Source organism: Acomys russatus, chromosome 18, assembly GCF_903995435.1.
Source record: "Acomys russatus chromosome 18, mAcoRus1.1, whole genome shotgun sequence".
NCBI classification, from domain to species: Eukaryota; Metazoa; Chordata; class Mammalia; order Rodentia; family Muridae; genus Acomys; species Acomys russatus.
The window spans coordinates 17596991-17610944 of record NC_067154.1 but is presented as its reverse complement, the minus strand read 5'-3'; the positions used below and the strand labels follow the sequence as shown (position 1 = coordinate 17610944).

Genomic DNA, 13954 nt, shown 5'->3' with positions numbered 1-13954 from the left:
AAAAGAGATAAAGTTAAAGATGCCAAACTTCATCCTGCTTTGGTTTCTCGTAAACCTAATGAGAAACGAATGATTTTTAAAAATACAAACAAGTTTAAAGTTCCTGGTCTAACGACTTTACTCTTTAACAAATGATAATTTAATTTGATAAAAATACTATTAATGTATTTTATCTTTGTTTATAGCTGCTATATATTTAAAATACCTGTTTTATGTATTTTTGATATAGCTTTCTGGTCCTTTAAAATAAATTTATTAAAATATTTTCTGACTTCTATGCTAACAATAGTAATAATGATTTTTAAAATTGTCAAGATACAGAAAAAAAAGCCAAAAAAGATTATAGCTATATCTTTTTTTTTTTGTAAAAAAGAAGCTTGGGAGGAAAATGGCCGAGAAAAAAATTGGTGTATAGCAGGTCAAAAATTGTCCCAAAATGAAGGTGGGCAAAAATAAAGTTAGAAGATGGATATATGTTGTAGAAATATTGTGAAAATAAAACTTAAAGAAAGTGGTCACAGGTATAATAAGTTAATTGTAAGGTTATTAAAAATTTAAGATAGACTTTATGCTTATTCTCTGCTTATAACATTTTAAATTAATTCTTATATATATTTTTATATGATTACACACGCACATATATATATATACAATAAACTATATAGAGCAAGAAGAACCATGACACAATTAGGAATTATATAAATGTTACACATTCTGTTTTAGTTATTTGTATTTGGCAACCTTGAAGAAAACATCTTTCCGATCTTGGTGAATCTAAAATTCTGAATGTAAATCAATTATCTATCATATCTCATCTCTATCAACTTAAAACATCTATCGAGATGTAAAAACATCCTGGTCTTCAACTCCATCAGAGACCTGAGAAGGAATAAAACTAATTACCTGAGTAAACAGGAAGTTCAGGTTACAAAGTGAAAAAAAAAAAAAAATGGCAGAGATAGTTTGCTGCCTGAACAATCACCCAAAACTCTCCATAATGTTGGAGCATCTTCTTCAGCCTTCTGGCCCAGTATATCTGACAGACATATTTGTGAGGCAGAAACTATAGAGGATTTGCTTACCCTGTCTTGGCAGAGTTTGGCCGTTGACTTTGACTGCATCTAAGCTTGCCCAGTTTTAGGCAGAATTCTGTCGGTGGCAGAAACAAGGGCATTTTTTTTTTCCAGTGGCCAGTTTGCCACATTTGAAGCCGTCTCCATGAGGAGGTTCTTTGATACTCAACATTTTCTTTGAGAAAGGCTGGGTGTTGCTAGGAGTTAACATGTCTTATTGTCAATGAATTTTTAAAATAATAAAACCATCTTTAAATGCCATTTTCTGTAGGTCTCTGAGGTTTTTGAAGACCTTATCTAATTATTTTATCTTATCTTTCTATAGAATCATATCTATCTGTTGCACCTAAGATGTGTAATATAGTAATATAAATAGACTAGTAATTAACATGACTATGATTTGATCAAATAACAATTAACTAACTTATCCTAAACAGCCTGCAATAAATAGCACTTTTTCAAAGTATTGGAAGTAAACCTTGTATTCTACTTGAGTTGTGTGGGTACAATACCTCATATTAGAATAGAAATATATATAATGTGTGTGTGAAGAATAGTCTTTTTCTTGTGTTGATATATTCTTAGCAATGGTCATAGAAACAGCTTAGAAAAACAAGGACGTTGTCTTATCCTTCTACTAAAAAGACATTTAAAACCTGTAACTACACTTTATTTAATTACTTATTTTTATGTCTTTCCAGGGGACAAAGCCTTTGCTTGTTAACCATAGGAAAAATTCTGCTTAGAAAATTGTTTCTATTTTGGGAATTCCTACTAAATTACATTATATTTTCTAATAAAAATTTTAACTTAAATCTGTATATAAACTCTGGCCTACTAGATAAGCAAATAACACTAAGAAATTGTCAAAACTGGCTAAAGTTTTGGCTTCCCTGTAAGATTAATTCCTTTTGAAAAATAAGTATTTGATGTCCTACGAAAATGCTTGAAACTATACATGCATTCTCTATTAGCATAACATGATATTAGAAAGGACTTTTAGCTATGACAACTGCAAATTCAGAATTATGTAGTCATTATAGCAGGATAAAGAAAACCAGACGATTTCATCAGAGAAAGAAAAGCACCATCTCACGACAAAGGTTCTGCGACGGCTGGGGGAGAGAGGCTGTGTCCAGGTACTTCTCACCCTGGGCTACAGCGAAGGGCAGCCTGACCTACACCAGCTTACCCGGGAACATGCTCACGTAAGCTTCAGAACTGCTGGCCGATAACCGTCGGCAACTCCACTAAGAAGCAAGCTCCACGAGTAACAGAACATTTCTCTCATGTTTCTTAAATCCTTTTACAATTACGTATTTTAAAATTTGCTTATTATGTTTAATGTTTTATCTGGTGTGTCCCTAAACAATAAAAAATGATAATCTTGGTTTTAATGAAATTCTAAGTGAGGGTATTGTTTTCTTGCACTAGTTCTGTCTTTAATATGATTGTTTGTTATCCAGAACCCTTACCTTACACAAAACTAGTTTTCATGTTTAAAATATTTAAGTATTTTTACTGTCTTTTTAAAAAATTCTCATTATTTAATTTGGATAAATAAATCTAGCTTTTAAAATCACAAACACTTATTTTAAATCTTCCAAATGAAACTCCATATTGGGATATCTATATCTTTATCTTTAAATCCAAACCTTTCACACACACACACACACACACACACACACACACACACACACACACACACACGGGAATATATGCTTTTATTAAGGCTAAAAAGTGTTACTAAAAAACAATTTGAACAGTGTCAAAGTGCCCTATAACAATCCCCATGCTTTACAAAATATCTCAACCCCATTTCCTTTAGCTAGACAAAACCAAACACTTGAGTTAAATCTTCTTATCAAAATTACACTAAAGACATCAATCTCTAATAACAAGAGCATTCGTGATGTTTATAACTTACGTACTTATGTTTCTTGATTAACATTTAATCTGTCATACTGTCCAGTTAGCCAGGGTTTTTAAATTAATTAAATAATAGTTGTATTTGATAATAAAAAAGGAAATGGATAATAATGGGGTTTTATTGCTGTGATAGAACACTGATACCAAAGTCAACTTGTGGAGGAAGGAGTTTATTCCAGCTTACAACTCTGAGACCATAGTCCATCACTGAGAGAAGTCAAGTCAGAAACTCAAGCAGTCAAGCAGTGTAGTAACATTCAGGCAAGAATAACACAGAGGCCATCCATCGAGGCGTGCTGCTTAATGGCTTGTTCCTCACAGCTTCCTCAACCAGATTTTTAATACAGTCCAGGACCACTAGCCCAGGGGTGGCACTGCCCACTGTGATCTGGGCCCCGACGTATCAATCATCCGTCAAGAAAATGCTAAACACTTAGAGAAATGTTCAACATCCTTAGCCATCAGGGACTGCAAATCAAAACCACTTTGAGAGCCCATCTTATACCTGTCAGAATGGCTAAGATCAATACCACAAGTGACAGCTCATTCTGGCGAGGATTCAGAATAGGGGGGAACACTCCTCCATTGCTGGAGGGAGTGCAGACTTGTATAGCCACTATGAAAATCAATATGGTGGTTCCTCAGAAAGACGGGAAATGGTCTATCTCAAGATACAGTTATGCCACTTCTGGGCATATACTCCAAGGGCATGTTTTGCCACCACAAGGATACTTGCTCAACCATGTTCATTGCTGCTCTGTTCATAATATCCAGAAACTGGAAACAACCTAGATGTCAACTAAAGGATGGATAAAGGAAACGTAGTACATTTACACAATGAAGTATTACTCAGCCCTTTAAATAAAATGACATCATGAGATCTGCAGGCAAATGGGTGGAACTAGAAAAAAAAAATCATCCTGAGTGAGGTAGCACAGATCCAGAAAGAAAAAAAAAAGGTATATATCTGCTTATAGGTGGATATTAGCAATTAAATAAATGATAATCAAGCTACAGTCTAAAGACCTAGAGAGGTTAGGCATAGAGGAAGAAGCGGGGTGCACGGGTGTCGCATATATCTCCTCAGAAGGGGGAAATAGAATAGATTATATGGGTACACTAGGGGTGGGGGGGGTGGCAATGAGCAGATCAGGTAGGGGAGGGGAAGGGAGATAGGGTTGAGGGAGGAAATGCAGGGAGAAAGAGCTAGAATTCAAGGGCATTTGTGAATGGTATGGGGAACTGGTGCAGTGGAAACTTCCTAATACACAAAGGCAATCCTAATGAAGTCTCCAAATAATGAGAGCGACAGAGTTCCAGCTGGCCATCTCTTGTCAGTCCAGGACCACCAGCTTCCAGTTACATCCAATTGAGTTGCTGGCCAAAGGGGTCCTGTGGAAATCGCTAAACCACCCAGGCCAAGACTACAGGCTGCTCTCTGCAAACTGAGAACAAGGGCTCATTGCTGAAGACACCAATCACACAACTTATTGAACAGGGAAAGGGCGAACTGATGCCTACGTACAACCTCCACGCCCTACATTTTAGTGCCTTTGGTACAGGAAGGTACTTGGCAGGCTACCGAAAGAGAAACATAAACACCAACCCAACCACTAAACCTTAGATCTACAATCTTTCCTGCCTGTAAAATACACAAGGGGTTAGTGGCACAAAGCTTGTGGGAGTAGCCAACCAATGTCTAATTTGACTTAAGACCCATTCCACAAGACAGAACCCATATCCAGCTATTCCACCCTCCTGAAGACTCCTGCCTTGTCTACAATTCAGCTTCATCTACATCAGACCCCAGGAATGAGCCTCTCCAGCTATGTCACATAACCCACGTGCCTATCCCCACATGTACAAAATATGATACCTGTCTATGAGCGAGAATTCTGGAAGAAACATGCCATGTCTGCAAAGGCTGATGGATGATTAAAACTTGGGTGACATGGAGAGGTTGGTATGCTGTAGGCCCAGAGGGTGACTGCAGTTTATCTCCAACTGTCATTAGAGCCTTACACAGCCACTCTTGCCCACTTCTGTGGTGGACCTAACATCCTGTGGGGAGCAGATAAAAAACCCTTTGGGACTTATTAACTTATCAGATTCTAGTTCTCATGCATCAAAGTCCTCAGAATACTATCAGATGACACCTGAAGCCCACAGCTGAGAGTCTTCAATTTGACTGTAATCTACCTCTGACATTTCCACCAATGTCTTTGAAAATGTCTTGATTTATGGCTTTCTTCGTTCTGTTTCAATACCACTTCGCGACACCGTTTTCACACTGGAACGTGGAATTTGGGAAAACTCAAATCCATGTTCCTGGAGGGCTGCGGTCACTTATTTTGGCCACAGAGTAAATTCTTTCTTGTTCTTTTTAAGTGAGAGCTGGGTTTTTGCACCAACACAGACCACAGAGCCTTCCTGCTTGCCAGTACACTGATGTTCAAGTTCCTTCCATATTTTTGCTTCCAGCTTCCCCAGGAAATCTGGTACTTGGTAAGTATCCTTTAGGATTCATAGACATTAACTTCAGGGTCAAGTAGTCATCCAGCTTGGTAAATACTTCATGCTTTTTGAAGAGGTTGTGTGGCCACTGTTTGCTGGACATGAGTATACATAGATGCCTCTTAAACCAAACCCATCAACTGCGACTATCGCCGCAGGAGTATCTTGTTCCCTTGACCTTTTGTTTCCTGAGATGTGTTTAACATAACAACAACAACAACAACAACAACATCCTCTTCTAGAGATGGACAAGCAATGCTTCCTTGAAATTCTGTCAGGTTTTGCTTTGTGCATTTGGAAGCCACGCTGTCAGCTGTAGATAGTCCCATGTGGGCGTCTCATCCTTTGGAGTCTACTTTGTCCAGAGTTATTACGCTGTTTGCCCAGCTCGGCTGGCAGCTTCCTTCGCAGTTATCTGACCAACCGACTCTTTTCCCTGTTTCAGAATATGGGCTTCAATTTTAAGACCCTCAGCTTTATGCAGGTGTGTCTTTTTGCAGTTCTCTGCCTGTTGCAGACCACAGAGCTCGTCTCTACTCTCTATGGAAATAGGACAACCCTAGTGCCATTTCTTCAAAGTTCACATCCCAGTCAGACATCCCTGTGGACTGTGGAGACTTTACGTCCAGTTTACATGCCATTTTGTGTATGTGTGTGTGTGTGATTTAGCAACAAGGTCAGCTGTATATAATAATAATCGTAATGGATGTGGCAGTTCCTTTTGAATTGTTGAGAAAAAAATTGACATTTGCTGAGTATTTTCATTCTTTTATTTTAGTGTGCATGCACTCTGTGTGTGTGTGTGTGTGTGTGTGTGTGTGTGTGTGTTATGTGTATGCGAATAGTTGCACATGCTGCCAACCACACATGACTATACAAAGGCAAGGGGTTGACTTCAACTGTATTCCTCTTTCAACCTTGATCTTAGTGAGCCAGCAAGCCCCCAGGATCTGCTTGACTTTGCACTCCAAGCCCTGGAATGGTAGGGATGGTGCACACCCCAACACCCTCAAGAGCTGAGTTCTCCTCACTTCCCCACAGCTAGCACTTCACCCCATGAGCCATCTCTTCAGCGCCTAATGAGCATGTCCAGTGCTCCAGCCACAATATAACAATTGGTTCAGGGTACAATCTCATTTATTTTTCACAACTTCATATAGAGTATATTCCATAGTGTTGCCGTTTTATTAATGTGAAGGATAAGGCTTACAGGGCCGAATAACTTAAACAAAGTCATATAATTAGCAAACCGTGGTGTGAGCTATTCAAACTTCAGGACTCACATATCACATACCAAGTCACACAGGAATTGTGTTAAGTAGGAACACTTTTCATTTTAGGTATCCATAACGTGTAACATCTCTGACAGTCATTGCATGGGGTTGGGGTGGGGTGGGCATATAATACACACTACAAAGTAAAAGTGGGCAAGGCACCAAGATAAGCCATTTACAACAAGAAGCACAGAAAAGTATGTTTAAGCCTGTTATCAATCAAATGCCATGCTAACTGAAATAAGGTGTAGCTGACAGTCTCTCCTAAGACAAGGCTCATACGGGCTCCTTGTCCCACAGTAAACACAGTGTTAATAAGCACTACAAAAGCGTGCTTATGAAACACGATGTGTTGATGCCGGTGTAAGATGCGTCACACACCCAGATCTCTTGGAAGGAGAGAGCCCGGTTCTCAAGCTTCTCACATTCTCCCTATTCAAGGCTTCAGTAAGCGTCTTACCAGCCGTGAACACTGCTACTGCGCATGCGTGAGAGTCCGCTGGCAGGGCAGAGTGTGTTGGTGCTGATCGAAGGCATATCTCACACTAGTTTTCTCGTGGCGTGGGAGGAGAAAACACATCCTCTGGGTGTACAACACATTGGCCTTCCAAAGGCTATAATCAGTGAAGTTGGCATTGAGGAGCACACACAGGCACGCACTAACAGATGTGTGCTTGTAAAACAGAACTTCAATTAACCCCTTCTCTCCTACTTCAGAGACATAACTAAGACAGCTGGAATCAAAGTGCCTCTGTGTGTGTGTGTGTGTGTGTGTGTGTGGCGCACATAAACCTATACATACATATGTACACCCATATTATCTCCTGCAATGTTTTATACCAAACACTGGGGGTTGGGAAAAAGAAGGAAGAAGAAGAGGAGGAGGAGAAAACTTTTGCTTTTTACACTTTTAAGTTTTTTTTCTCCCACAAGCAAAATTAATTGGTAATTAAAATTAAGAAAGTTGGAGAAGGAGCGGACCAAAATCTAGAAAATAAAAACCTGACTTTGCCACTAGATCATGTAAACAGCCCATGTGAATCTTTCCATCTGCCAAAGCTTCATAAATAATATTTAATACACAAAGTCACTCAGTATAGCCCTTGAAAGTTAAGTAGAGATAAAGGCATTTGTGCCCCAACACCAGGATATATGAGAAATCCAACAAATTCAGCCATTATTCACCTACAGGATGAGTAATCGACTAAGAATTTTGGGTATGAATTATGGATAGAATCATAGATCACAAAGGCGAGGAAACGGGGTCACTGAGGTGAAGCGATGGCAGCTGCTTGGCTCTAGACAGACAATGCAGTTGCCAGTCCCCACTGACTCCCCCACACCTTTCTGCGAAGACAGAAGGAAGCCATGCTGTCGCTGCCTCGGTAATATTTCTTATGGAAATGTCAGGAGTGTACTTGTGAGAGACACACCCTCTGCTCCAAGGGAACCGCACATCCACCTCATTTCCCCCTCTTCAGGAGGCAAGACCCTGAGCCTGTATCTGGCTAAGTCAGTGCGACCTCCCCAGAGAACCAACTTCCCGTGCTTCATCCCCGTCCTTCCGTCCTTCCTTCCGGTCCTCAACATAACCCCTTCCCTCCTACTTCAGAGGCGTTAACCGAGATACCTGGGATCAAAGCGTCTGTTGATCTTCGTGCGTTTGTTTCTGCGGGGTGGAGGTCCCTTGAGAGGAGTCTAGCATTCACACAGGAGACAGGTCTTCCTGTCCATTCCCTCTCCGGCTCTTTCCCTTCGAGGTTCCTTGTCCCTTTAGCCACAGCCTACCTATCAAAGGCCTGTTTACAAATCCCAGCCTCCTCCACTGTGGGAAGCTCTTGAAGCTTTCAAAGCCCCATCAGGCTAATGTCTCTATGCATTACATAAGACACCTCTCCTGGAGAACTCTTTTCCCTGTGGAAATAGGTATAAAAATAAGGGAAACACACATTCTGAAAGGCACCCCGGGCCAAATCTCGTCCTTAGGAATGGCTTTAAGATCACAACAGCTCACAGTCCAAGATTAGCAAAACCGGTCCTTCTTGTCCCTAACTAAATAATTCCTACTAAAGCAGCCAAGCTGAATATTAACCCCTGGTTCTACTTTCCATGGCTTCAGCATACAGCTCTCGGTCCTTCCCAGATGCCAGGATCATCAATGGCCCTGTTACTGCTATTTTATTCATTTTTATACAGTTTTAGTCTTCACTAAAGACATCAAGCACCTCCCAAGCATGAACTGCAAGCACCCCGGCTAAGCAAGTGTAGAGAGGCTTTTCTTCTTCCCAGTAACACCTGCGTAAAGTGAAACACCCCCCCATTACAAATGCTCAGGAAATGATCTCGTTAATGCGCCAAGTCTGGATATGGACTTGAAGCTGAGTAAGGAGACCATGTTGAAAGCAGTGGTGCCTTACAGCTATTCCATTATGATCTGATTCTGAGTGGCATAGAGGAATTTTAATTCAGAACATGGCTGCTCTGGTAAGAGATCACATCCAAAGACCTAGGTCTATGGGATCTGACTGGAATACAAACGTGCCTTTAATCCAACAGAGAGAAGCAAGCAGATCTCTGAGTCCAAGGTCAGCCTGTTGCAGAGCAGGTTTCAAGGAGAGAAAAGCTTAGGAGCAGGCTTGGTGGTATATGCCTTTAATTCCAGTACTCAAGAGACAGAGGCCTGCAGATCTCTGAGTTCTACTCAGCTCTGGTCAGGCAGTTCATTTTAGAGTGAGTTGAGAGGCAGTGCAGTGGAAGCTGTGGCAGTTCAGCTCATGGAATTCAGAGGCAGTTTTACTGGAACAGTTTTACAGAGACTGGTTGAAGAGAAAATAAGCCAGACACAGGTGAAGTCAGAACAAGCCAGAGAGCAAGAAGAAGCCAGAAGATTAGAACAGATTGCTACCGTTAGTTTGAGGCCAAGCAGAGCAATTGAGTCAGGGATCAAAAGAGAAGCCAGATTGAATCAGTCAGCTGGGGGAGGCGTTTGAGCCAGAACAGCTGAACCTGAACCAGCTAGCAAGAGTTCAGAAAGAAGTAGAAAGGGTGAGCTAATTCAGCAGTAAGTCTCAGAGGCTGAAAACATTCTAGGCCTAGCTTCAATTGTGTGGAGGCTAGAAGCTTCCAGGACTAGGCCTAGGTTAGCAGATGGAAGCAGTAAGCCTTGAAGACATCAATTACAGCAAGTGAATAAAAGATATTTTAACAGAGTGGGTTGAAAGAGATGATGTGTAAAGGATTCAGAGGTACCACTTCAGCAATGTGCAGGCAAGGTTTCCATGACTCCAGTGTAAAATAGGAGCACAGACTCAATCTCAAGGCATAGGTAACACAGTTTGGTGGATTGTAAGCAAATCTCTACTGTCACTGAATCCACACTTGAAAGCAAGTTTGTGGCAGAGCCTAACATGCTAAACTCAGAAGAGTAGAGCTGCTTTGCTTAGGAGTGCAGGGAAGGGAAGCACTCCCAGCTCTTCCCCAGCCCCAGGCTCCCGGACACCATGCCTCTTGCTATGCTGGGAATTACCTCAGCTGGAGTGACAGGCAGGGAAAAGGAAGGGGCCTCTTGTATCAATAGGGAAAGTTGTCACATGAGGGAAGCAGAGAAGCAGGATGCTAGAACACTCATTAATGTTAGTCCTGACGAAAATTTCTGACACGAGTGCACTATGGAAGGGGAAATCCAGCAGCATTGTGATGTCACCGTCCACTGTGTGGCCATGAGAGAGGTACAGCAGCAGCTGTCCAGCTGAGGCTCCCGACCCGAAGGTTCTCAACACAGAGCGCACCACATGTCCATGCAACCTCTGCTCAACTCACCGTAACCCACCATTATCACCCCCTTACATAACACTTACAAATAAAACACACTCCCAATCCAGACAATAAGAAGAAGGCAGAATGGTAGATTTGAAAAGCAAATTGTCTTTTGTGCTGTGTAAGAGGACGAGCTGCCATTGACACTGTAATGAAGTCATTGCGAACCATTTCTAAATGCCAGAGGTATTTGCTTAGCGGAAGTGACGAAGACCACGCATCTTACAGGCGTACAGATGTTTCCATTCTCAAACGTTCCTCAGCGTTTGCAGACTAGGAAACGTCTGGGGATTGGAGGTGCTAGGCAATGAGCCTTGGAAACCAAGCTAGGACGTGGCAGCAGGAAGATTTGAACCCAAAAGAACAGAGTTACACTACACTGCCTTTGGTTAAATATGATATATTTACTAGAATTCTCAGCCAGGAGATATTATGAGATATTATGTAGCAGGGCCTTCTATGTGGTGAGTAGCGAGTCTAGTTCACACTTAAAGACAGGACATGTCAAAATTCAGAGCATGTAAGACAGTGACCTTACGATATGGTCAGCATTACAGCAAGGTAGGAAGTACTATCCAACCTTTTTTGGTGCAATAATTTCTGATATCACCTATTTGCAGACTATATATAGTCTACAATGAAAAATGACCATTGGGGCTAAGAAATGCAAATTCTTGCTGGGTTTTGGGAAAGCGTGAGTAAGCCACATTACTCAAACGACGTAATACAAAACTGGAGGAAAAGAGAAAGAAAATAACATTGGTTCAAGTAGTTATAGATAAGTAAAGCTTTGGGAGTAATCTAAAAGTTCATTTATGTAGTTGAAATTATAAAGCCTCAAAGTAAGATTCAATTAATAAAGTTAAGGTTTAGTGCCTAGCAAAGTGACGTGTGCAGAGTAGGCACTCTGAGATACCATTCCTGGACAAACGGCTGAACTCGTAAACACAACGGTAAGGACATACAGGCGTTGTTCTTTTATTCTCGGCCTGTTCCTTAACTCCACGACACAGATCCCATGACATTTCCTTGTTGGCAATGTTGTTCTTTTGGTTTGAATCCCAGGATCTCTAACTCAAACAAAGGAAAGGAAGTCCCATCCATCTTGAGAAAGAAAAGGAAACCACTGGCCCCAACCCACTGGCCCCAACAGCAGAGAGCAGAAGCAAAGCTCCGGTCTTCGCACCCGAGACGAAAGGAATAAGAAGAGCAAGTGCTAGCGACAGCTTGTACCAAAAGGCTTCGTTTGCATCGGAGAAAACACGAATCCGTTCTCCGCTAAAGCGTGAGGACATGTGACATAAATGTATGTCTTTTAAGCCACAGGATGGTGGCTGGTGGACACTAAAGGCATGCTCAGTATGCACAGCTAATAGCAACAGTTGTAAACTTGGGCCAAGAGAAAAAGCTCTTTCTCAAAGGCATTTCAGTGCCCTGAGGACTCAATACAGAATCAATACGCATTATTCATTCTTTAACGAAACCTCTAAAAGTAACCCAAGCACAGAAACACAAATATCTCCAGGTATTTTCAGACAATAAGATGTTAGCTTAGATCTATACTGGCCAAAGTATTTAGCAAACTTCTGTCCTGTTTGAAAGGAAGATCCATCCATGTATCCATCCATCCATCCATCCATCCGTCCATCCGTCCATCCGTCCATCCGTCCATCCGTCCATCCATCCATCCACCCATCCATCCATCCATCCATGCATCCATCCATCCATCCGTCCATCCTAGCACGCAGCATCATCCAGCAGTGGCATCCTTCCACCACTGGCAAATCTGAGGCTCTCTGCTCATGCTCCACTCTTAGGACAATCAATAGCATTACCTGTGGGTGCTCAAGTCTCTGTCTTTACATAAGGCTTTTACCTCATTTTAGCAACAACAACAACAATAAAACGATGCAGGGTGCCTATAACATTGGTGTTCAGCATGAACTTAGCCACCTTCTCACTGCAGTTCGTTCTGACAAGCTAAGGTCCTGCCGAATGGCGAATGCGAGGGGACAGGTTAATTGGCCAGCCAAACCATACATCAGATGAAGTAGAACCTTAAAACCCCAGAAGGAGTGCCCTCACTTACAAGAGAAAACAGTACTTAAAAAGGAAGAAGGAAAAAGGAAGGCGAGGGAGCTGTACTTTGAAAAAAAATAAATAAATATAAGAAGTTCTAAAGCAATCTGAAGCGAATGAAATGTGGGCATCCCAAAATCTATTCTGTAATTTATATCATTCAATGGAAAAACATTGTGGTGGATGTGTAAGATATGACAGAACAGCTTACATGGGCATAGAAAACATGTCAAATTGGGAATTTAATTTCATTCCTATCTCATTTCTTTAAATGGTTGGAGCTAAGTGGCAGTAATAGTTACAGAAGACAAAATAGTTACAGCTGCGGAGGTTACATACTAAACTGCACTAGGTTCTGGCCTGGTAGTTGCCAGAAGAAACATGCAAGGAATGACAAAGCATTTTTTTTTTTAAATTAACAAATGCATTTGCCTTGACTTTGACTATGCAAAAATAAGTATACAGTTTAAAACCAGAGCATCAGTCAGTGACACTGAATCCCCATAAGTCTCGGCTTTTAAGAAGACAGGAACTGACTTCAGAGATTAGCCCACACATCTTTATCCTTAAGAATAGAAATATTTATGACATTAAAAAAATATGAACAATATATATTAGTTGAGACAAACCTGGCCACCAGATTTGCCTTTCTGTCTGTTTCTTGTCCTTCTGGGAAGCTAAACAATCTAATGCAGACACGGACAAAAGTGGAATAAAATCCGTGGTTTGGAAAGGGTGCCTAATTTAGAACAAAGTAATCTACATGACAAAACCACATACTAACCCCACAGGACAGCAATTTATACAGTATTATCCAGACTGGTTTTTTTTTAATTATTATTTTTCCATTGTTTCAAAATACATGCTTGCTCCTAAGAAGAAAAGGGAAGGCTTGGTTAATAAACGAATCTGAAAGCCTCTGACTTCCCAACGTGCTATTAAACCTCCTACACCCTTACTTAAGGAGAGAAACATATAATGGAGATGCCTGGAAGGAAGTGCCAATTACTTTAGTTCACAGTTGGATTTCCCCATCTCTGTAATAGGTTCTTTCCAGTTCTCATTCTCAAATCTCCAGAGAAGCAAGCACATACAGGCAAACACACACGATGTATCTACCACTGAACACACAGAGTCACTGACACCACGACAGAGAGACAGCAACAACAGGATAAACAGAGCAAACCACCGTGGCAGTGAGACCTGGGTATCCTTTCAAAGCACTCTGGAACCGCTGCCTAAAAGCTCCCATTCCCACACAGTTCCACT

General features: G+C 41.2%; 1 protein-coding gene across 1 annotated transcript in view; it reads right to left on the bottom strand.

Moving 5' to 3' along the window:
- Nucleotides 1-13954, bottom strand: part of Lcp1 (lymphocyte cytosolic protein 1) — a 95315-nt gene that overhangs the window by 81088 nt on the left and 273 nt on the right. The gene's annotated exons all lie outside the window — the stretch shown is intronic.